This window comes from Equus caballus, chromosome 14 (assembly GCF_041296265.1).
Source record: "Equus caballus isolate H_3958 breed thoroughbred chromosome 14, TB-T2T, whole genome shotgun sequence".
Lineage (NCBI taxonomy): Eukaryota > Metazoa > Chordata > Mammalia > Perissodactyla > Equidae > Equus > Equus caballus.
This window is the reverse complement of record NC_091697.1, coordinates 88,575,605-88,599,881: the sequence shown is the minus strand read 5'-3', so window position 1 is coordinate 88,599,881 and position 24,277 is coordinate 88,575,605. Positions and strand designations below refer to the sequence as shown.

Below are 24,277 nucleotides of genomic sequence, written 5' to 3'. Positions count from 1 at the left end.
CTGTGTCACACTGAGTTTTACAACAAACATGCTAACACATAGACACCTAATAATCATCATTGAAGTAATGGTCTTGGGAGGCAATGAGTTTATTCCAATAGCACTGTCATCAGTCAAGGCAATTTGGGGACTCTTTTGGAATTGCCTTTGTATCACTTTTACTGGTGATGTTACTTTGGGTTGCACTCCTTTGGGAACTAAACACTGCATTATACAGCTCACTCAACTTTCTTAGTCATCAGATTTCTCATATATTGTCTATTTCTAAAAATTAAATCTCCCCAAATAATGAGAAGACAGTGGTCACAGGTTTCACAGCATGTCACTGTTCCTCTCTAACTCCAGGGGACATTTCATTTTTCAAGGGGTTTAAGGTGACAACCTTCAAAGGGTCTGAAGATGCAAGGAAAGGGATAGATGGGCAAACACGTGCAATTAATTTCCAATTAGCAAATATTCCTCGTGTGAAGTTTTAAAGTGATGGAACAGGTGAGACTATGGTGGGTGGAGGGGACGAGAATGAGAAAGTCTTTTCAAAAGGGGACTCCCACTCACGCCTTCCGGATGATGTTAGTATAAAGTATGCGAGAGACTAACTTGGTTCCTATGAAAACAGAAGATGTAAAAATTAAGAGGCAACTACATCCTCTTATTTTCTCCACGAAATATCCAACATTTACAAAGTAGTTCACAAAGTTTAAAGTCAGGTCTCAAGTTAAACCTAGCATTTAACTAGTCATAATACTAATCACACATAATACTAATCATAGTACTGTTTGAATTAATATTTATTCATTTAACTCAGTTGAAATGAAAAAATAAAATTTATAAATATTATTTTAATAACAAATTGTTTTAAATAAGCAACTACATCAATAATTGGTTTTAGATCTGTGCTTGGCGGTTGAGAACAGGGTTGGGAGTGTGGGCTCTGACCCCTCCCCCCAGGTGTGAATTCTCTCTTGACTTTGGGCAAATTACTTAACATCTGATTCCTTCCTCTCACAATTATTACTTTAATCTGATGCCCTCTTCTGAGCCATGAGGCAACAAACTTTCAGGCTACGAGGCTCACAGAGTTGAGGACATATTTAAAAGTGCTTATGGGGCCGGCCCGGTGGTGCAGCGGTTAAGTGCACACGTTCCGCTTTGGCGATCCAGGGTCCGCCCGTTGGGATCCTGGGTGCGGACACGGCATCACTTGGCAAGCCATTCTGTGGTAGGTGTCCCACATATAAAGTAGAGGAAGATGGGCATGATGTTAGCTCAGGGCCAGTCTTCCTCAGCAAAAAGAGGATGATTGGCAGTAGTTAGCTCAGGGCTAATCTTTCTCAAAAAAAACCAAAAACACAAAGGTGCTTATGTTTTATTAGCAAAATGTATTAAGTTCCTACTGTGTAGAGAGAACTAGACAACAGATCACTTTGAGCAAATACAGTTTCTGCCTCAGAGAACAGGCCCTCAGACAAGATTTTAAAACTGTACAATTTGTTTTACCTGATTGATAAAGTGACACATAAATATAGACAAAATTAGAATGTAGAAAATACAAAAAGTAAAAATAAAAAAATTGGTCATAATTTCATCATCTAGAAACAGTACTATTAAGCATTTTGATTTATTTCCATCTAGTTTTTCATTTATTTTTAGTTTGTTAACAAAAGTAATAGATTTCATTTTTTAGAAGACTTTTAGGTTTACAGAAAAATTGAGCAGATAGTACAAATATTTTTCCTATAGCCTTCCCCACACACGGTTCCCTTAGCATTAATATCCTGCATTAGGTGGTACAGTTGTTAAATTGATGAACCAATATTGAAACACTGTTATTAACTCAAGTCCATCATTTACATTAAGTTTTATCTTTGTGTCATTCAGTTCCATGGGTTTTCACAAATGCATGAGATCCCGTGTTCACCATGACAGATTGTGACAATTAGGTTTACCAGTTATCTTTCGTATGTCAGTTCCTACCATGATACGCTTCTGCAGGCAGCATTTTTCTCTGATTTTCACGTCAGAGCCTAACGCAAGCCTTCCTTTACGTTATGGCGCTCCTCCTCCACCTGTTGATAAACTCTCATAAACAGCGTAGAATATGCCAGCCTCTCCTTAACCATTCCCCTAATGGGAGACGCACATGCTGCTGACAACTGTCCACTTATCATATAGGATATTTTAAAGTCAGTTCAGGGAAATCGCTTTTCAGGACCTAGATAACATTCAGAACAAACATCACGTTAGGAAGAAGTGGCTGTGTGGCATCCCCCAGCCCTCCCAGACAAGAGGCTTTTGTCTGAAGGCCTGAGGCCTGAGCCAGCTAGAGAGTGCCAGTTTCCCCCAGGGAATGGGGCTCCCCTGGAACCCAGGAAGGGGAGAGGCTGGCATATTCAGCTTCCCTGCTCCCACGGGGAGGACCGGGCTTCAGCATTCCCTTCTCTCTCCCTCTCATCCATCCAGTGCCCCTCAGAGCCTTTAGACGTAAACCTGGCACCATTTTCTTTTGCCCTTAGGACTGGTTGGCTTAATGGAGAAGATAGCACTGCCTGTGGTGGAAGTGAACTTAGGTTTTGATGGACACGTCCGTCTGATTACCCAGCCAGGTCAAACTACCTCCCGGAAACTTCAAACTATGTACCTCTGTCCAGAAAGCTTTCACCAGAGGGCAAAGACTGCCAGGATAATATCCCTCTGCCATTTCTCATTCAAGTGCATGCCAGAATTAATGAGAACAATAGTACTTTTTTTTTTTTTGCTGGGGAACTGATAACCATAAAACTGTTTCTACAGAGCCCTGGAGCATAACCACACTTTCTCATACTTTGGCTCACATTACCCCACAATTCAGTGTGGTGGGTGCCATTATTGCCGCTTTATATTGAGAAGCCTTGGAATCTCTGAAGTTCTCAGAGATGCTGCTGCCATATGCTGCTCCTTGCATCTGTCCCACAAGTTCCACAGAATGCGGCATGAGGAATGTGGTGGAACTGGAAGTCGAATCCAGGACAGTGCTTTCCCCACCTGCCCCCACAACCTAAGAACAGGCCAGGCTGCCCTTCAGACCCGGTCCATTCCATTCGGAGACGTGTGTGCAAGGCCCAGCCTGCGGGTCCCCACATGGCACTGACGGCCGCCGTGAGAGGCCCTGTTTGTTTTTGCTGTCACAGTCCAGACTGCCCTTGACCTCTGACCCAGAACTCTTTGTTCCAACCATTTCCAGTCTGTTGCCCTGGCTCAAAACAAAGTGGACGAAAGCCCTTTCCTCAAGCCCTGCTTTCATATGCAGGGGGTCAGGAAAACGAGTGGTGTGGTCATGTGGCTGCTGAGTCATTTTGGCCCTGAAATAAACAGTAAACCGCAGCACAGTTCAAGGCCTATAGGGCCCTCACAGCTGGGAAGCAGCAGAGTAAACACCAGCAGCATAGTCTTTGGGCCAGCGAGACCGGGCCTGGACTCCTGCCTCTACTCTTCTGAGCTGTGTAACCTTAGACAGGCCATTTAACCTCTCTGGGCCTCAGTTTCCTCATCTGTAAAGCAGGGTTGATCATAGTGCTTATCTTATAGGGCAGTTGTGAGGATTACAGGAAAAAAAAAAAACCCCAAAGGTAAAGTGCTTAGCCTACTGCCTGGCATAAAAGAGTCCTCAGGATATTGTAGTATTTATTATTCAGTCGCCAGGAAAATCCAGAAGACTCCATCGCCTGGGTCACTGGCGTTCCTAGGACTGTCAGCAAACACTTCTACATTGCCAAAGCAGCAGCACCCTTCCTTGCTTTGTCTTTCCGGCCTTCTGCTTTAACAGATGCGCATGGTTTTCAGTCAGTGACCTCTTAGGCTGGGACAGTCGCCTGGTGATTGTGGCATCCGCCAGCAAATCTCTAAAGAGCCAACGAGATTCTGGCAGAAGCCCACACATGCCGACGCGCTGAGTTTTCTGACATACCCACCCCCGGCCGCGTGGAAGGGTTGACGCTTGACATCAGACCGCTCCACCCCACGGCCGGCTGGAATTGACTTCATCTCCGAGTCAGCCTTGATCGCCTCCTGCTGCCAGCCGGTCCTCCCCGGCTGGGGGATTGGGACAGTCTTTGTTTCCATGTGGGCGAAGTCTTTTGAAAAGGGGAAAGCTCATTAGTTAGCTGTCATCCTGCAACGTGGTTAGGGTATGAGTAATTCTACGAGGAGAGCCAGGGTGCTGGCAGTTTATTAGGCTGACTGTTTTATCTACGTGTACAGAATAGTGGAGATTAAATGGGATAATTGATGGAGAGGCTTCTGTCAGCTGTAGAATTCCTTCAAATCCAGCAAGGAGGAGGAGGAGGAGGAGATCACAGACAGACACACCCAAATGTCCAACCATGATATAGCTCCCGACAGGGGCGCGTGGACACACACCACACCACACTCCGCAGAGAGGAAAGGATGGCATGTAGCCTGGAGGATTGGTTTGGATAAACGGTGCGTATTTCTGCTACTGTTTTTGTTCTCCTTCCAGTCAGGCCTGGCTGTCGCCCCGAAGCCAACAGGGCACCCAGCGCTGGTCTTTTTGGTCTCCGCGGTCTAGTCCCGTCTGCGGCTCTATCACTCGGCTTCCAGCAGGTGGCGCTGCATCCCGCGTGGACCGGCCGGCCTGGCCTCGCGCCCGGGGAGACCAGAGTTACTGGCAAGTCGGGGAGCGGGTCTTCGCGCGCAGCCGGCGAGCTGCGGCCGTGGCAAACGCAAACGATGACACACCGGCTTGACGAAGGCCTTTGTCAGAAGCAATGGGAGGCTGGTGTCGCCACACAATGGAAAACAAAGTGCTTCTGCCTGCCTGGCCAGAGTTCACGTTTGCTTACCATTGAGTCCAGGGCATTTACAGGCAGAATGAGATCGTGCAGAATTTCAGGATCTTGTCATGACTCAGATTCACTTTCTGTAAACCGGAGTCAACATTACATACACTTCCCCTCACTCTGGGCCATTACTTGAACTTTTAGGTCACCCATTGTATTTGTGCTAACTGAAGAGATTCGAGTATTTCATAAGCACTTTTTTTTTAAGGGCAAAACTAACTTGGCACAGATTTGGATTTCGAGACTTTTGTCATTCGTAGCTCCCAAAACAAGTTGGCCTTGTATATTGTTTACATGTTCAAAAGTGTGTCCTGTATAAATTCAAGCGAAACTTGCCAAATATTTTTCTGGCAGGAAACCCAAGAGGGGCTTGTTCACAGAGACAATGATTGAAACGCAGGTGAGGCGGCCATGAACTGGCAGATCCACCCAGAACTTTTTTTTTTTTTTGCGCCTGGAAAAAAAAACGTGAACTACTAGAGTCGATCTGTTCTGAGGATTATGGCAGAATTTTGAAATTGGGGGAAAGAGATAAGATGGAGTTAGAACTGGAGAGAAACAACAGGCCAGGGCAGGACGGGGGGGAGGTGGTGGTGAAAGGGTGAAGGGAACAAGAAGGAGCCCGAGTAATACCCCGGATTTACATCAGAGAAGCACCTGAAGAGAATTAACTTGAGAGGAGGAGCGGCAGGGAAAGCTTTTCATCTGCAGGACAGCGAAGGGAACTGCTGCTGGCCCGAACTTGAAGGTACAGCAGGTAGCGTCCCCAGGCCATGCAAAGGTGATTCTCTTACCTGCCTCTTTCCAGCTCTCCTGACTCTTCTCTACTGCATTTAGAGGGGAATACATCCCCATTCTTAGTTTCCGCTAATGGTTCCCTCGGGATTTTTTTCTACTGAAATCCAATCCCACTTCTCACCTAGTGAAATCTCAAATTCTGTTGTCCCCTAAAAGTTCTCCTACAAAAATCTCTACGGCTGGTTGAATTTCTTGTGCTTTTATTTGAGATATATAGTTTTTGGTCCTTTCAGGTTTTTACTAAGAAAAAGGATCCTTGGGGACCCGAGAAAGTAGGACACCGTCTGTGGCCTCTCCCGAGCTCCCTTTTCCTTCCAGGCCTCGCCGGGTGGGGGAGGGGCTCTCCGGGTGCCTGGCTGATTTCTCGCTTTAGTGGAATTGGGTGGGGCTGACCGGAGGGGCGTGACTACCCGGACTGAGCACCTTTCGGACACAAGGATATGGATGTTTCAACGGAGTGAGCAAGCAAAGAAACAACCCCAAACACTGTGAAAACCAAGTCCCGCAGAGTTTAGCTTTGTCGAACTAACCTCACCCCCATCCCCACCCCTCAGGGCACACAGGAAGAATGATGCTCGCTTGTGTAATATGTTCTCATGAGCGTATGCAACGTTATGAGTAATTCTTGGCTTGTAATGTAAATTCCATCCTTTTCTTCCTCAGTCAAGAGACATACTGGGGTTGAAGAAAAGGAAAGAATTCTGATTCTTTGCGTGTGTTTGTATGTGTTTTATATGAGAGAGGAAACATGCAAACTGAAACTTTGCTAAGTAATAGATTATGACTGACTCCGAGGCATCAGGGTAATAGGAAACAGTAAAGCCAAAAGAACCCAAAAACCTATTATCCCTAGACACACATACACACATTCGCACCCATAAAGAACCATGCTTTGGTATGGCATTTTTAATACCTGACCTTTGTAGAATAGGTAAGGGGGATTCACATCCTTTTGACGATGGGGGGACTGAGTCTTACAGGGGCCTCAAGTGAATTTCCTGAGACCACGGTACGTCAGAGGTGCAACTAAGCCTTTCGACTTCCAATTCAAGCCTTGGAACTCCTGCCTCCTCTCCTTCGCAAGGGCACTGGGGAGACCAGGTGCAGGTGTGTAAGAGCCTCATCCGTTTTCAGAGGAGCTGAGGGCAGGTGCCTCCTACCATCGGAGAAGGCTGGCCAAGGCCTCAGGTGAGCGCTCCCTGCCTGCTGACGCCAGCGCTCTCTCGGCAAGCACGCAGGCAGCCCGCGAGACTGGCTAGACGGTTGCTCAATCGTCTCAGGTTGACAGCGTGGGTTTTCTGTAATTTGAGAGGAGTGTGGTATGTCAGCCAGGCTTTTATCATGAACTCCTCTTCCCTTCCTGAGAATTGTTTGCGTTATGGAGATTTCCTGTCTGTGTTTTTAGCGTCTAATTCTCCGTGGTTGCTCAAGCCTCTGTGGCCGTGTTTTACTGACTCACGCAGATGCCCTGGTAGAAGTGACGACTTTTGAACAGAAAGCAGTCAGCGTGGAAAGTCCAGGAATTGTCCCATAGCTCGCCTTACGGCTTTCAGCTGATTTTTCACAAGTTTTGTAGATAGCTTACCCTCCAGAATTACAGTTTCATTAGTTACCCTTCTTCATGCTGAATTGGAAAAAAGATATATTCTGGGGTAAAGCAAAAAGGAACCGGAGCAGCAAATATTCCTACGCCGTTGTTTTGGTGGTCCCCTCTCCCTGCTGCCTTTTCCACAGCGGCTGGCTCTCCCGACGCCCTGTGTCTGTGGCCTGGCTACGCGGTGAAGTGGCTGAGTCAGGGTTTTGCTGCTTCTCTATAATTACAAATTTTATCACCTCATCTGACATAGAAAGGGTGTTGGTTGGAAATGAAATACGCATTAGAAATAAGCTCTTTAGAAACAGCAAAAAAAAAAAAAAAAAAAAAAAAAAAACAACAAAACAAAACAAAACCAAACAGAAACAAAGCAAAAAACAGGTTTCATAATGTGGAGGCTTTTTTCCAAAAGTCTGGAGCTAGAGGTATGAAGAAACAGGAGTTATCTCCCCTTTTCACCCGTACAATCATGAAAATTAAAACATCCAAATATCACTGTACTTTTCTCATTCTGTCAACACATCTTCTGGTTATTTTGTTTCACGTCCTCAGCACAGGCACCTGGCTGACGTGCCATGCCAGTTGCCCCCCTCGGCTTTTCTCCCATCTTCTTCGCTGTCCTCAGTGTCTCTCAAGACCTTATTGAAAATCACCTTCACCTTGAAATCTCGTCTCCCTAGTAGATATTCCTTCATGGTCTATTATTTTGCTTCTGAAACTTAAAAAGAGAATTGTTCTCAGGTCATCCTCTGTGTCCATCACATCCCCAATAGACGGAAGTTCTCCCAGAGTAGAGGCCACGCCTTCTGAGCCTTTGAATTCTCCCTGTGCTTTGTCCTTCCACGGGGTAGTCTCCAGGACAAGTAGCATCCAATCTCAAATCTCTCTCATTTCCAACTTATACCAACCAAGCGCCCTCCCAGACGAGTTAAGAAAAAAGCCCCCTTCTAAACCACAGGTCATTAGCCCCCAAAATAGCCAGGACGTGCAAACTCATTAAGTTTCCTATTCCGCCTCTACCCAAATATGACCTTGCCAATACCATCTCCTATTAGATGACAGATCCGGATGTTTCTATTGCACGGTTGCTATTTGCCACATGCTTCCTGGACAGGTTTCTAGGTAACCTTAATGGCTGTGCTTCTGGGGAAGGAGGAGTAGAAAATAATTCACCTCCTCGGTAAGTGGTTTTTAAAATATAACAGCAGTTAAAAGCTTTTAAAGAGCAGCTCTCTCCTTCCGGCCGCTCAGACCCTGTTTGCTTTGCGACAGGAGTCCCCCGTAGTGCTTTGCGCTTGGCAACCTCTGACTAGGCCAGAGGGCAGATATAAAGCCAGGAGATTGATTTTTCCACGGAGGGCTTTCGGTGAGGGCTGTGGGAGAGAAATCGCTGGGGGAAGCAGTGGTCAGCGAGCTGACTTCTCCACATGCTCTTCATTCATGTGTAAGGCTCAACAAACTCTTTGTCTCAACAAGCAAATTCCAAACCACAGTGGGAGCAGTGTGTCCTGGAGGTCCTAAGGCGACCAGGGACCTGGAGGGTAAGAGGTTGGGGCCCGTCACAGCTTCTCCTCCCACTTGCATTTCCATCCAAAACTTCAGGGGAAATGTCCTCAAGTTGCTGTGTGTTTTCTTTAATGTGGCCACAGTGGCCACCCAGACTTACTCCGGTGCAGCTGGATCACATGGTTCAAACCAGGCCTGACTGTCCAGTTTTGGAAACTGGGAGGCGTTTTCCCCTTTGCCAAGGCTTGGGTTTACCTTCCCTAGAGCATTGAGCAAGAACCTCCTGTTTACAAAATCCCAGGTCCCGTGGTTTCTTCCTGTCAGGGCAGGAGGAGGAGAGGGAGGCACACAATGACAAGTAGACCTTGCAACTTCGGCCCCTTCGTTCCTGCCCAGCACAAAGTTACCAGGGAAAGAAAAGGCATGGGGAGAGTGCTGGCGGTGAGGGGATGTACTGGCTGTTTGAGCTCAGAAAGTATAATTTAAAAGTTCTCACTCCCAATCAAATGAATAGATCTTCTGCATATACTTTTATTTTTTCCAAAACTGTTTCTAAAAGTCATATATAAATTAAATTTAAAAGCCTACACTATATCTGGGCAATGTAGTTTTTTTTTTCCTAAGAAGTGCTGTTCTGAGTCCTCTAAAAGATGTACACTCTCTAGGAGCTGGCCCGGTGGCAAAGTGGTTAGGTTTGCACATTTTGCTTCGGCAGCCCAGGGTTTGCAGGTTCAGATTGTGGTGCTGACCTACACTGTTCATCAAGCTATGCGGTGGCAGTGTCCCACATACAAAATAGGAAGATTGGCACAGATGTTAGCTCAAGGACAATCTTCTTCAAGCAGAAGGAGGAAGATTGGTAACAGATGTTAGCTCATGGCCAATCTTCCTCATAAAAAAAAAGATGTACACTGTCTACCTGGTTTATTTTTTGTGCAAATTTGTATATTTTTTAATATATCAAAGTTTTTTGAAATCAAGCCCTCATACAGTATTTGATGATATCAAACAGCTGCTAAATCAACCCCAAAGCTTCTCTGGGTTCCTTTATCCTTTGGTGTTGCCTTGTACAGAAAACCACTTAGGCACAGCAGCCGCGTGCCCATCCAGGTTGACTCTCATGGACATCAATGGTGGGCTTTTCTACCATGGCGTACAAATTGCTTCTCACAGTTATGGAGAACTTGGTTACATAGCACGTCCTAGGCCTTAAAATAAAAAATAATCATGTCCATTTTATATAGTGAATCTTGTGTGACCTAGTTAAAATATGCATGTAAGTGTTTTAGAAGACAAGAAAGGTGGGGGTCATGCAATACTCTATATGTGTGAAAAGATAGCTGTATATATTTTGGTGTTCATCAACTCCATGAAAATAAAGATTCCAAACTACTACCAACATATCATTTGGCTCTAAAGACGGAAAATACTGGGTTTCTACAATTTCCTTAGGTAATTGGGGTTGTGCAAGGGTGGAACCACATGAGCTAAAAAGTGCTTGTTAAGGTAGATTGAGGCTCAACAAGCCCCAGATTTCCAGCAGGATTGAACTCTGAGTCACGTCCACGTTGGGTGCAAGATGCCCTGGGGAGCAGGGAGGGGCAAAAACCAATCTGTAGGACACTAGAAAGCAGGGCCTGATATGAACCCTAGAGTCCCCATGAAGCAAAAATATTGATTCCTTTTCCCCCAGCCCGCCATATATATTTCAAAATAGACTATTCAAAGCCACAACATAAATGTAAAAAATTCTCCCATGGTAACTACCTGGTTGATTAAAATATTTTCAGTTTTTCTTTTCTCTCTGAATTGCCGCTGCCCTAAGCATGTGCGTGGTCTGCCTGTTAGCTGCCTTAGCAAAGCTAGCAAGGTGGGAAGAGGTGGGGAAGGGCAGCTGTCAAGGTAGTCATTGAGAGAATGTGAGTGCAAGGCTAGGGTCAGCTCTAGCTACAGGGATGTGCTCCTGCCCAGCCGCGGGGCCAACAGAGTAAAGAGACAGCCCCAGCAGCATCTCTAGATGTCTGGATTGCAAAATGTATAGAACAGCTCCTTGTAGGTGCCAAGCACTGGATACTTAGTTTATGATTTGCACACATTCATCTTCTGGCTGGAAGGCTGGAGGCAAACAGACAGCTCATTAGGAAAATAACCAAAGAGCTAAATATAATGGAGAAGTAGGCAGCAGATCCCAGACAGATGAGCATGGCTCACAGTCCTTCATGGGAGATCAGAGGCCAAGCCAAACCAATGTGTGTGTCCCTCAAAGGTCAGTCACCCAGGGCTTTGTCACACCAGGAAGGGGAAGGAGTTTCAAAGGGCCTTTTGTGGAGCACACACAGCTCTGGCCCCTGAGATTGAAGTCAGGATCTGGAAACTTGTGTAGCAACCGCTTACACATTCGGTGCTTAGAGACTAGCCAGGGCCCTCCGTCCTCCTTGTTTTTTTTCCTTTTCTTTTTATGAGCACTAAGCTTTCCCCGTAGTTGGGAAAGAGATCCTTAAAAAACAAAACAAAAATAACCAAAGGTTATTTATTCATTTTTGAATAAAACCAAAGAGTGTTACATAATATTTTTTGTTGGATATTACTCAGAAAACTAAGAAATATATTTTAAAACAATTTAAGATATTATTGTTCATATTATAGATCATATATAGATCATATAGGTAATGCAATATATATATATAATATTTCAATATATATATCAAAATATACCAAACTTATGAATAGATCAGCAATAAACTTGTTAAAAATTAAAATATAACCTAAAGTAAATTCTCACTTGTTTTTGACTCCAGTTTCTTTTGCTAGATGCTATCTTCTATGTGTATTATCATTTTTTTCTTTTGCTTAGAATGGCCAATAATGCTTCTCTGTTCTTTTCTATCTTCAGTGAGTGTTATAAACATCAGGAACTTTCTCTCTCAGAAAACCTGGGAATTGTGCCTATGTTTACTATTTTCTCCTGAGTCTTATTTAGTTTTCAATCAGCACACAGTGTTTGTTTCTTTTGTTTACTTAGTTTTCCTAGAGCAGTACCCTCAAGGGCTCTGGGCTTCTCAGATTTTGTGTTGAGGAGTAGCCCACGCCCCCAGAGCAGAAGGCCTAGCCCCCCAGCTCTGGCTGGTGCCCCACTTTCTAATCTAGGGCCTCGGGCTGGTCCTTTAGGTTGTCTGAGATTCAGCTTTTGTGACTGCTGACAGAGTTGTTAAGGGCACCGGACAAAAATAATGACCATAAAAGGACTACTCAAATGTAAATTATGTTACCATTAGTAAAGTTTCTATTTTATTCCAAGACAAAAGAACACTGTAGTCATTCATTTGGTATGTTTTCTTTTTATTCCTATCATTCATTTTTCATGTTTTCCCCTTCTATTTCTGTCCATGGTTCTCTTCAAATTTTATAAGCTTAAAATGATGTCGTCATTATTGAGTCATGACTCTGAGTCAGCCGTTGAGGAAGGATATGAATCAGTTGAAATTGAGGGAAGAATCATCTCAGGTCCAGTAGGAGATCATTCTATGGAGTTAACTTCTGTTGGAGACAAGGAACTTTTCTGGTAAAGTTCTAATGAAACCCTAAGTCAAAGTAATAAGCTGGAACTTCTACGGCAAAGAACCAGGGAAGTCAACAGGTAATAAATAGTCAGAGGAATTTACAAATAGCTGCAGAGGGCAGTTTTGAACCTGTAGGCCTAGTAACCTATAATCATCCTTGAAGACAAGAATATCATAATCTCAGCAAGCCGAAGAAAGGAGGCCAACCAGTGAATCAAGCCTATGGTTGTGCAGTGGCTTGCCTTGCAGTTCCGAAAGCTTGCTGACAATAGGTCCTTTGTCTCTCCACCCTTTCATTGAAGTTTCTTGTCCCAGGAGGATTGAACACCTGTTAGAAGCCCATGCTTAAAGCAAATTCCTTAAGCATTGGTCATTATCATCTGCTATGTTTCTATTGTGATTGATGTATTCATAAAGCAACAATTCAAGCTCATCTTATAAAACCCTAGTGCGAGGATCCCCAATCTTTGATTTTGAGCCATAGCCCCCTTTGGAAGTCTGGTTAGAGCTTATAGACTGCTTCTCAGAATGATGTTCTTAAAATATAAAACAAAATACGTAGGATACTAAGGAAACCAATTATATTGAAGCATAGTTATCAAACACATTTTAAAAAATATGTGATATGTAACATTGATGCTTCTTTATTAACACATTAAATAAGATCTACTGATGGGTTTAGTAAGTATTGTATCTTAAAAGTAGTGATGAATGTTAATGATATTTCAAGGTATTGGAAACAACTAATGGTGACAAAGTCATAGGTAACTTATAGTTTGTTACCTATCTTCATAATTGAAAGAAATGCTAAATTTCAGTTACAGGTTAATGAAAATAAATAAATGGGTCTTTTCCCCATCCAAACTTATAGACCTCTAGAATTCTACCCAAGAGCCCCTTGGGCATCTGTAGACCCCAGGGTAAGCCCCTTGCCAGAGTGGCTTCTTTGCTACTGGCCCAAAGGATAGCCACATGGATTAAGAAGAATAGGATTATTTGTATCTTCTTGGTATCTATTTATAAAACCCAGTTTTCACAGCTCATCTCCAAATGGCATACTTCTGTTTAATGACAAGAAATGAAGGCAAAATTCATTTGGGAACAAGAGTCAACGTATGCTTGTTTTGTGTTTTTGCTAAGGTAACCAGATATCCCTACAATATGTAGCCAAGGTTTTAGAGTACGTTTGAAAATAAACTGCTAAAGTCATCTTGACTTTATTTCAGGGCTTCCAGGCCTCTTAGGGAAGCTGAGAAGGCTACAAAAGTGGGCTAATAGCCAGATGGAGGTAAGCTAAGGCCCACATTATGATGTGAGATGAGAGTGGGAGCAGGAAGGGGCAAGAAATGTTTGGGCTCAGGCGTCGGAAGGAGCCCAGGGTGGGCAGAGTTTTGCAGAAGTTCATCCCCCAGCCCCAGGCCTGGAGCAGCCACAGAATGTGGGCCAAACAAGGCATTTTTACCAATTTCACAGTGAGTACATTTGCCATCACTTTCCCAGCATGAACTGAGATACCACATGAGTAGTCTTACTGAGTTACCTACCAGTAGTAACTGAGACACCTACCATTTTTTGGTTTGGAGGAACTGGTTTTATTTTAGGGGCTAGAAGGAAGCAAAGAATGTACTTCTGTCCACAGTTAGGCAATATCCGTATAGCATGTGTGTTCAAGGAAGTAACAGGCTTGAATCTTAGCGATAATATGCTGCATTTAACCTTTTCAGTGACATGGTTTTTAATTTCAGCATCATTTTTTAGATGTTGCTATGATGTTTTTCTTTTAATATGTACAACTTTTGCAGTAAATTATATTAGTATCCACCAAATTTTATAGACATACATATTTAGGTATGGTGGTAATTTTCCTATAGTTAAATTTTGAGACTACCTCCCTCCATAGAACCAGGGATGTAGTCTCAAAATTTATATACGTAATACATAAATTTACATACATATTTAGGTGTGCATATAAAATATGTATTATCTATGCACATATGTATATATATGTGTACATGTACAGTTTTGTTTTTCTATGTGTTAGTAGCTAATACTTGGATAAAGGTATCACTTTATTATTATTATTATTTATTAGCATCACTTTTGTAAAATAAAGGATAGTAAACCAAAGGGATGACACTGCGTGCTCATGTTTACTTACTTGTTTGTTCCTGAGTCACATACTCAGTATTTCCAGACAAATGTCTGAGGGAGCGACACATGCTTTGATCAAAGTTGAGTTGAAACTGGATGAGGGAACTGCTATGAATAGAAAAAAGGGAATTCAAGTTGTGTGGTCGTTTTAGGAACGGTGGAAATGAGATCATATTCAGAGAACAACAAATTTTCTTTTGAAAATAACTGCTTTTCTGAAATGGTAAATCGCATGTCGTCTAGCTGGGGGACAATACTCATGGCGATGGAGGGAAACAGCCTTGGTGGCCTCTGCTGAAGGCCGAGATTTGGGAGCAGCTTGGTTCCTCATGAGAAGTGGCAGTGCTCAGGGAGCACGGGGGCAGCTTTCCAGCTTGGCCTAGCTGTTTTCTGTGTTGTTCAATGCCACGTCTTCCCTAGCAGGCTGAGTGTGCCCCATGGCACTCCCAGGGTTTCTTTTGAGTTCTGTGTTTCTGAGAAGCAATGTAGTCTTACTTTGGTCCCAGCTTGGTGGTCACTGGGTTTACTGGAAACTCTCCAGCCATGCTTCATACCATCCTCTGCACTCAAGTGTGGTGATTCTGGCCTGTGGAATCCTCTCATTCTCCATTCTCTTTCACAGAAGGTTAATGGTTAAAGTCCCAGCCAAGGTTCTACACAGGGATGTAGTCTCAAAATTTAACTATAGGAAAACTACTACCATGAAGTTTCCCTAGAATTCATCTTTTTTTTTTTTTTGGTGAGGAAGACTGGCCCTGGGCTAACATCCATGCCAATCTTCCTCTATTTTGTATGTGGGACGCTGGTGCAGCATGGCTTGATGAGTAGCAATCAGGTCCATACCCGGGATCCGAACCTGAGAACCCTGGGCCACCAATGCAGAGCATGTGAACTTAACCACCATGCCACCAGGCTGGACGCATCTTTGCAGTTTTAAATGGAATTGTGAAACATTTGGGGTCCCTTGCTCCCATGAAGAATCTGTTCCCTGCCCTTCTTTATAGAAGCCATTTCCTTCCTGGAACATTTTAAAAACCGCTGCACACAGCGTGCTGGGAGCTGTAGGAGGATTAAGAATGACCTTTAGCTGAGGAACCAGGGAGCACAACTACAGGAGATTCTGACCTATTTTTCTTTTTATGGGTATAATGTTGCACCTCTATGGAAAATACTGGCAATTTCCCAAGCTAGCCTCAAGCAGACTCTAAATATTCTCAGAAAAATGGCCTTCAATCAGTAGAGAAATTGTCTAAATAGACACCAGAGTACAACCGAGTTCAAATCTGCCAAAGGTGTCTCCCATTCAAGGTGAGGGGTGGGGCGCTGGGATTTCTCTTTAAAGGATGGAACATAAGATAAGGTATACATTAGCATAATGCCCTTTCCTTACGCTGGTTATTACCTGACAGTTTGTGGAGCACTTTCATGATTGTCTCATTTGATTTTTTAGAGATAAGGTTAATAGAGCAATGATATAGTAAAGAATTATAAATATAATAACAAGGGGTAAGAACACTCATCTTTTCTAAAAAAAATCTTCCTATGTATTAAATAGTTAATACAACATATACAGCAACTAAGGGATGAAGCATGATAAATGAATAGAATTACTTCAGGCAAAAAAAAAAAACATTTATGAAACACCTACTATGAGCCAGGCACTGTGCAGGGATCTTGACACACATTGTTCCACTTGATCCTTATAACAGGTTGATAGTGTTAGGTCTTTTACCAAAGGCAAAACTGATGGTCAGAGAGGAGTGGTGTTCCCGAGGGCACATAGTGATGTACGATCTGAGAGGTGAGCCTGTGACTGTCTAACTCCAAAGCCCGTTGTCTTGCCGTCATGCCACCCTGTCTCAAGTTACTTAGGATGAATGTTGCCCATCATTTCTTCTCTTCCCTTTTGACTTTTGTCAACCCTTCAACTGGATGTGATCACACTCTCCATAGCTCATTTCATCATCATGATCACCATGATAATGATGATGATCATTCACTGACCCCATTTAATGCATCTTACTCCTGTTACTGATGGATTTCTCTTCTTACTCATCTTATATGTTCCTTGAAAGTAGGTCTCGTCTTATTCATTTTTATATCTTAAGCAGCATCTTACATACTGTTCTGCATTTAATATCTACTCAATAATTTTTTTGCCTGAAACTAAATGAAGCAAAGTGCTCATAATTCAGGGAATCTATTAATTAGAGAGTTTGAAAAAAAATGATCTAGCTAAAAGATGGTGGTGAAAGTTGTTTTCTTTACCCATTCCATGAAACCCTCAAAACGCATGAAATTAAAATGAATGAAATTTTGATAAGAAAAGTCCATCTGCAATGAAAATAGGAAATAGCTAAACTCTCAAATTACATTATTCACCAAATATGGTGAATCTGGACTGGGCAAGGGAGGCTGTAGAGAGTTGAAACGCACCTTCTGGGTTCCAATTAGGATTCATATTTCTCTGAAAGTAAGTGATATAAGGGGCCCAGGTGAAGTTCTTTTCCTCAGAGCAAGGACTGAGGGTGTGGATGGAACACAGGAGAAAGGCAGAACACCCCTCTGGGGATTTGGTCTACACTGCAGAGAAGAGAGGATGGTCAGACAGATGGAGGGAGGTTATTGGGCAACACATATTTATTCTTTCCAAAATAGAATTCCTAATTAGGAGGCGAGGCAAGGTGGATAAAAAAGTGGTAATGGCAACCAGCCTTGCAGTGATTGATCAGATTCAAACAAGCAGCTACAGATGAACATAAATAATCAAACAAAAGATGAGAGAGCTGGGAGTACCCACCATGATCCTTACTGACATCCTGCTTGGCGATCCACTCACTCAAGAGGTCAGAGAATATGGCAGATATGGCTAAAGACTATTGTGAGCAGTCAGACCCAACGTGAAGCTTTAGCTGTCCCAGCTTTCCCCCTGACTCCTCTCCATAATTTGTAAACAGATAGTATAAGCCAGGAGAGAACTGCCTTCCCTCCAGAGCAGAGTCCCTGTTTTCATGTAGACTTAGGCATATTAATAACATTAAAAGCAAGTAAAAACAAAAAATGGGAACAGAGGAAAGAGACTCAACAATCAAAAGGCAGATGAAAAATAATACTCTTAAGAAGAATTATTCCAGCAAACCAAAAAATTTCAGATGCATATTTATCTATACTTTCAAAGAAATTAAAAAAGTCAACAAGGCCTTTGTGAAAATAATTGTAAAATGAAGAGCTCAAAGAAAAATGGGCAAAAGAAGATAAAGTAAGCTAAGAGTGATGAAAGAAACTGAGGATAATAAAACCATCATCGAAAGTCATATTAGAACAAACATTGTTGAAAACATATTCAGTGATGCAGATGTCAGACTAAAGAGAATAAAATAGCATTTTCAGGGGGAAAAAAACCCCAAATAAATGAAATTAAGCAGAGAGAAGATGACAACTATTAATATTAAAGACAGCCAACAGTCGGTCAGCATGTGGGATAACAGTGTCCCTGAAGTAGAGAACAGAACAAATGGAACAGGAAGTAAAAATGCAAAAATAAAATTAAAGAAAACTCCAGTGAAATAAAGTATGATCCAATTCTGTAGACTGAAAGAGACTTTGGGGGAAAAACACCCCTGATAACAGAATAATCAACGTGAAGGAACATAGTAAGTCGTTACTGAACTTTAAGGACAATATAAGAAATCCATGGGCATCTAGGCAGAAAAAGCAAGTTTCCTGAAAGGAGGAAAAGAGCAGGTTGACCTCAGATTTCTCAACAGAGATATTCAATGAGAGAAAAAAGTGGACAATAAAATCTGGTTAACTATGAGATGAATCAAAATAAAGTCTTAAGAAAGGGGAAGGCTTAGTGTCAAAGGACTGAGGTAGAATCTTGAGTCCATTTAAATATAGAACTAAACCAAATGCATGCAAAATTATGGTCAAAGAGCAGAATGCATAACTATTGTAAGTCCTAAACATATAAATATATAATCTAATAGTCCAAAATTGTCAGTAGGGAAATTAGCTTTTTTTTCTTCTCTCCTTATTCACAGCATGGAGCCATACCACAAAAGGTTGTTGAATTCAAGAAACAAAACGTACTTGATCGCTTCTAGAAATTGATGTACTTTAAATTTTTGCATTTGTAAGTGATTTCTGAACATCCTCTCAACAGTCTTTAAATTTTTATGGTTTTTCCAGGCTTTAAGAGGATTTGGTGAATAAGGCAAGATAAGGCAGAGATTGTCAGCAGGGATAGTGACTAAAATGTTAAACCATTTAGTTAAAAAAGAGAATTGGGGCCGGCTCCGTGGCCGAGTGGTTAAGTTCGCGTGCTCCGATGCAGCGGCCCAGGGTTCAGATCCTGGGTGCGGACATGGCACCGCTCGTCAGGCCATGTTGAGGCGGCGTCCCACATCCCACAACTAGAAGGACCTGCAACTAAGATATACGACTATGTCGGGGGGGGGGGCAGGGGGGGTGGTGGGTGTTGGGAAATAAAGCAGAAAACAAAAAGATTGGCAGCAGTTGTTAGCCCAGGTGCCAATCCTTAAAAAAAAAAAAAGGAAGATTGGTGACAGTTGTTAGCCTAGGTGCCAATCTTAAAAAAAAAAAAATTTATCTGACTATTGTTGGTGATGATTTCAGTTCTTCATTATTAGGAATAAAATGAATCTTAATCAGGAGTGGTTAAATTATGAAAGCATGATATAAGGAATGTAATATACAGCTGTTAAAAAGAATGAAATAAGTCAACAGGGACTAACATTGAATGATGTTTAAGCAATGTTGTTAAGTAAAAAATTAAGTTGCAGATCTATAGTTTGATATCCTGTTTGAACAAAAGAGGAAAGTGTGCACTGTGAGTGGCTACCTCTGGAGCCTGAGGTAGGTGAGTGAGAACAGGGGGCTTCTGCTTTTTATTTTATTTACTATGTAATATTTGAAATTTTTGCAAAGAGCAGAAATGACTTTTTTTTTAACAACAGATTAAGAAAAAGACTGAGAACAAACTAATTTTGGATGACCATAACAGTCATGGTCAGGTAGTTCTATAAAGATAATCTGGTGAAAATGATTCGCTTAGGAGCATCCTTTAAGATTCTGTCCCCACTGCTAGGTGGAAGCTCAGTCTGGTTGTGATGGAGCGCATCCCACCTCCGGGCAGAATACAAAAGGAGGGAGTGGCTCCAATGGTGGATGGGAGCCTGGGAAGGCCGTCAGTGATCCGTGGATTGGCCACACTCAAGTGTGGTGCTGGCAGAAAGGGAGGCATTTTTATAGCCAATGGAGGTGTTTACCCGGTTGAAGAAGCCAGGGCAGTGAGGAACACCTGGCCCAGAGAGCACAGGCGGGGTATAGAAATTTTACCTCCTGTAAATAGGGGTTTATTTCAACATTCTTAGAGGAAAAACTAAATTTCAAGGAGGCAGAACATGAGTGGGCTGTGAGGAGACCTTGCTGGTCCCTCAGGTACCAGGTGCATCTTGGGGATCAGCACCAAGTCTGAGAGGGCAGGCTCCTGAGGCAGGCTGGCAGAAAGCCGGGTACAGCAGAGCTTCGAGATTTGTCTTCTTGTCCTAGTGCTGATATCATGTGATCCCTCTGGGCCTGTTTCTGGTGGGATGTCCCACCTCATGCTAAAAAGGGTTTAAAGCGCGGCTCGCTTGAGCACGTCGGCGAAAATGCTTGGAAAAGGCCCAAAGCATTGTGGGTTGTAAAGTGGTCTATACAAAAATATCCACTTCACTTGCCTGCTTGTGCTCATTTGCCCAGAAGTGCTCTTTTCAGCTTCTCTGACCTTTGGGCATCTTTCTCCCTCCCTTCTTGTTTCAGTTTCCTGCTTGTCCACCAATTACCTTGTTTAGAGTCACACCACACAGGTGGTTTGCCTGGCTGCTGACGGGAGAGAACTGGTCAGCAGCTTTAATAGTACAGATGTTCTTTCTTTTTTTCTTAGGGAAACAGCCTCTGATAGGGCTCTATCACTGTGGCCAAGACTTCTTGCTATAACTCCAGAAACCTTTGCCAGTGGAGGGCACCTGCCAATCTTGGCTTTCTGTGCACTCATTCTGCACCAGACCTCAGAGAAGATGGCGGGCTCGCCAATTCCTGGGAAAAGCAGTCACTGTTCCTCCCCAGCTCAGGTTTTCCACGTGAAAGCTCACAGACTGTTTGAGCCACAGGCCACTAAACCGATACCTCTCTATTTTGGAAACTTTCCTCGGAACTTATTAGCAACATGAGAAGGCCACCAGATAACAAGCTCAAGTACTGAAACGCCTCTGATAAGGCAATAACCTGAAGTGCCTGGAGCCCAGGAGGGAATCATGTCTGGGCTTCGTCTCCCCAGAATGCTTTGTAAGGGTAAAGGAGCAATGGAGCGAAGAAGTTCAACAACAAAAAAGGAAGATCCTAAGTGGCTTTTGTTAATGAAAAGTGATTTGGATAAACATGCAGTGAGAGCTAAAGGCCTTCTTCCCATGGCCTCTCCAACATGTTCTTTTTCTGGTACATTCTTGTCTCATCCAACTCCTACTCATCCGTCAAATATCAGCTTCCATGCCACTTTCCCAGGGAAGCCTTGCCCTGTTCCCTTACTGTCGTATGTCCCCTTATTCAGTCTCATGGCTACCATTTTATTTTGCAGCATTCACCACAATTGGAATCAAATAATTTGTGTAATTCGCATTTGCCTTGTTCAACGGTGTATTCTCACCACCCAGCACAATGTCTGGGTGCACATAAATATTGTTGGATCAATGCACAGATGCTAGCACTGAAAATTCACAAACATATATAACAGGGTTGAACACACAACTCTTTCTGACAGCTTTAGTTAGAGTCACAAGACAATAGATGCTGTCTACCCCTACGATGTAATGCAAGATGCCAGACCACACACGCAGGACTTGCAGAGGAGTGTTTCAAGAGAGTTGAGAGTGTGTTTCCCCTTACCACAGGCGAATGGGAGGGGCTTCATGAAGACCACTGAGATGTCGGTGAGGATGTGAAGAAAACGGAAACGGGTGCACTGTTGGTGGAAATGTAAACTGGTGCAGCTACCATGGGAAACAGTATGGGAGTTCCTTAAAAAATCATAAATAGAACTACCATATGACCCAGCAAGGCCACTTCTGAATACTGCACTCCCATGTTCACTGCAAAACTATTCACAATAGCCAAAATATGGAAACAACCTAGATGTCCACTGATGGATGAATGGCTCGAGAAAATGTGGTATATAGATACACAACGGGCTATTATTCAGCCTAAAAAAGAAATCCTGCCATTTGCAACATGAATAGACCCGGAGGATATTATGCTAAATGAAATAAGCCAGGGAACGACAAATACTGTATTTTCTCACTTGTGTGGAATCTAAAATAGACTCATAGAAGCAGGGTAGAATGGTGAGCCCCAGGGGCTGGGGAAGGGGACATGGGGAGATGATGATCAAAGGGTACAATGTAGTTATGCAGGATGAGTAAGTTCTGGAGATGCATAATACAGCATGGTGCCTATAGCTAACAATATGGTATTGCATACTTAAAATTTGCTAATAGGGTAGATCTTAAGTATTCTTATCACACATGCACACAAATAATAAAGAGGCAAGAGGAAAACCTTGGGAGGTGATGGATATATTTGTGGCCTTGATGGTGGTGATGGTTTCATGGATATATACTTATCAACAAATTTATTAAATTGTATACATTAAATATGTACAGCTTTTTACATGTCAATCATACCTGAATAAAATGTTTTTTTTTTTTAAAGAAAAGAAAACCTGATTTGTGACTCCTCAAGCTTTGGGGACACAGAGGGTTGGTATCTGATTCATGCCTGAGGAAAAAAAAACCCCTACAACAGAGTTGAGGATGCATTTAGGAAGTCACTACACTCTCACAGGTAGCAGGCCCAAAGTGCTCATTTCTGTTAATGGCTGGGGTTGGAGGGCGGATGAGAGACCAGATATAACACCTCTAGATGGCATGTTGGCATAGTCCTTTAGAAAGGGGCCTTAAGCTACTAGCTTCCTGCCTGAAGAGGTGGGGGGTGTGCTATTGGAGGGCTGGCCAAAGGAGAGGCCTGCAACATCCCGAGAGGCCAGAGCAGCTCAGCAGGGCACTGTCCAAGGCGCCCAGCACGGGCTCTGACAATGCCCAGAGGAAGCCAAGGCCAGATTTCAGAGGTGCTGGGAAATAAGACCTCTCCTGCCCCTTATTTCTCCTCCCTACCTTCTGCTCCTTCGACCCTGGGGGATGCTGAGGGGTGGGAGGAGGAGGGAGAATGGCAAGAAGCACTTGGCTTCTAGCCTAAAGCAGGCCTAAGCTGAAAGAGGGGAGAAGTTTTAATTTTAAATGTATTTCAGAGTTTTGGCTATTATACGAGACTAGACTTACTAGTTGCTGAAATGAGACCTGTGCTAAAAGTGACCTCAGGACTTATCATCTAGGAGTAGCTGTCCTGGAGGAATTATAAGACGTGCCAAAGACATCATCGCTGAGGGCAGCCACTACAGTGGGTTTGCAGGGGCACACACAAGAACAAATAGCGGGCCCTGGCTTTATGATTGCCCCACCCACTCCCTGTGGTTGAATGCAACAATCTCTATTTAATCCTCACATAACCATGGTATGTAGGTATCATCCTAATTTACCAGAGATGATGAAAGGAAGATCCAGGGGTTTAGGCAAATAGCCCCGGGTCAGAGGTTGGTAAATCTCAGGAGGACTCAGAGCCAAGTGTAGGACTCCGTGTTCCATTCTTTGGTCTCTACATCACAAAGCATTTTCAACTTTACTTCTCAAACTTCTTATGTCTTGCTTGCAGGTTCCTGGTTCTGACCTAGTCATCTCACTACCTATAAGCCAAGTCATCTTTAATCAAAGAGACAGGAAAAATATAAGATGTGCACCTTCACAGGAGGAGCCATCATAGTTCATTCAGGTGAGAATAGTGAGTTAAAAGAAGGGAGGAGCAGGTGGGCTGGTGATAATTGGCTACCACAGCAATAAAGACTTGTTAACAGGGGCAGAGAGAGGGGAAGGGAGCGTGAGGGTAGATAGGAGGCAGCTTTGCCAACACTCCCCAGTGCCTCCTTACAGCTGTTCTCAGCTGCAGAGTTCTGTAGCTCAGGTGGCCATGAGACCCCTGGAGACCCTCTTGGCACTCCTTTGGCAAGGCTGACTTAAATAAACTCTATCCTTGAGAGAAGGAAAAGCTTACAGGTGGCAAGAGAGAGTTATTTTCATAGCAGACTTTTCCCCAAAACATCTTACCTGAAATGAACCGTGACAACCCCCCCTAGTAACTAGGTGGCAAGAAGCACTTAAGTTTACAGACAACAAGGCTTTTTAAAAACTCTCCACTATGAAGACAACTGGAAAAGAGAATTAATCGAATATGAAAAGCTAAGCTCAAGTTTGGAACAAATGCATCAGCACTATACCTAAGTTACTGGTAGCCATGATGTTAGGAAGTTAATGTGGTACCTGAAAAGATTCACACAGAAAATTTATTTCATAGAGCAACTGGGAACAGAGACTTTAAAATGTTCTGGGTTGTGTCTATCTCCCATAGGAGCTCCATCACTATTACGCAAAAATCTAAATTAACCCAAAAGGGTTTTCAGTTCTTGCTGGCTGCCTGTTTGTCTGGTATATTGCCACAAAAGAAATAAAAGATGGAAAGAAATAATTAGAAAATAAACAACAAAATTACATATAGAAAACTTACTAGGGCCATGCACCACTCTACATATACGTTATCACAACAACCCTCCGAGGTAGGTACTGTCCCATGCAAGGTGGGAAACTGAGGCTATAGGATTTTATAAA

At 43.1% G+C, this 24,277-nt stretch overlaps 1 long non-coding RNA gene across 1 annotated transcript; it reads right to left on the bottom strand.

Annotated features, from left to right (window-relative positions):
- Positions 1–12,051: 12,051 nt before the first annotated feature.
- On the bottom strand, positions 12,052–23,187 carry LOC111767884 (uncharacterized). The gene is made up of 3 exons (XR_002799790.2): positions 23,098–23,187; positions 14,452–14,552; positions 12,052–12,270 (listed from the first exon to the last, which is right to left on the bottom strand). It is a non-coding gene; the product is annotated as an uncharacterized lncRNA (long non-coding RNA).
- Between the last annotated feature and the right edge of the window lie 1,090 nt (positions 23,188–24,277).